Source organism: Myxine glutinosa, chromosome 5 (assembly GCF_964187855.1).
Source record: "Myxine glutinosa chromosome 5, kmMyxGlut1.1, whole genome shotgun sequence".
Lineage (NCBI taxonomy): Eukaryota > Metazoa > Chordata > Myxini > Myxiniformes > Myxinidae > Myxine > Myxine glutinosa.
The window spans coordinates 194,276,814-194,277,439 of NC_136265.1; the positions used below are offsets into that span (position 1 = coordinate 194,276,814).

Here is a 626-nt window from a genome sequence, read left to right on the forward strand (position 1 = left end):
TAAAATAATAGTAAAACTATCAGAATCACAGATGTTCGACATAAATGGGTCTTGGGGTACTTTTTTGTTTGGTGTTGTTTCCTCTTGATTATTTTGGCTTTTAATAAAGTGGACCAAAATATTTACATTGTGGTTGAGCAATTAATTCAGTTTAAACTTCCAATATACTTGGGTCAAGAGCAGGTAAAATGCTCATTGGTCAGTAAAGTTTCTCCAACATCTGGAATGTTCAATTTAACCTCACGTAGTTGTCTTTTTAAGTAGCTTCAACCTGCCCAGATTGTATGTACATATCTATCTGAAGACTTTCCTGTTATGCGCATGACATGTTTGCATATCCGGATTTGATTTTTAAAATATCAATAATTTCGGTTTTATTATCAAACCCCAAATAAAAAAACCATGGACATTGGGTTTGAAAAATTACTGATAAAAATACATATATATAAATGAACGTCAAAAATAAAAACTGAGAACTCTACTATTCAAGTTTAACAAACGAAATTAATAGTTAATTGAAAAATCGTTCAATAAAAATCGTTTAATTTTTGATGACCATTCCTGCATCTTCAGATGCACATGGCTGCCAAAGCAGTTTCTTGGCTATTGGGCACAATCCTGGTCGG

General features: G+C 32.3%; 1 protein-coding gene across 3 annotated transcripts in view; it reads left to right on the forward strand.

The window, feature by feature from the left end:
- Nucleotides 1-125, forward strand: part of LOC137428285 (spectrin beta chain, non-erythrocytic 1-like) — a 261,054-nt gene extending 260,929 nt beyond the window's left edge. For all 3 annotated transcript variants that reach the window (XM_078779311.1, XM_078779310.1, XM_078779312.1), the window contains one exon: nucleotides 1-125. This exon is cut by the window's left edge and continues 652 nt beyond it. The gene's annotated coding sequence lies outside the window, so the exon portion shown is untranslated.
- The last annotated feature ends 501 nt before the right edge of the window (nucleotides 126-626 follow it).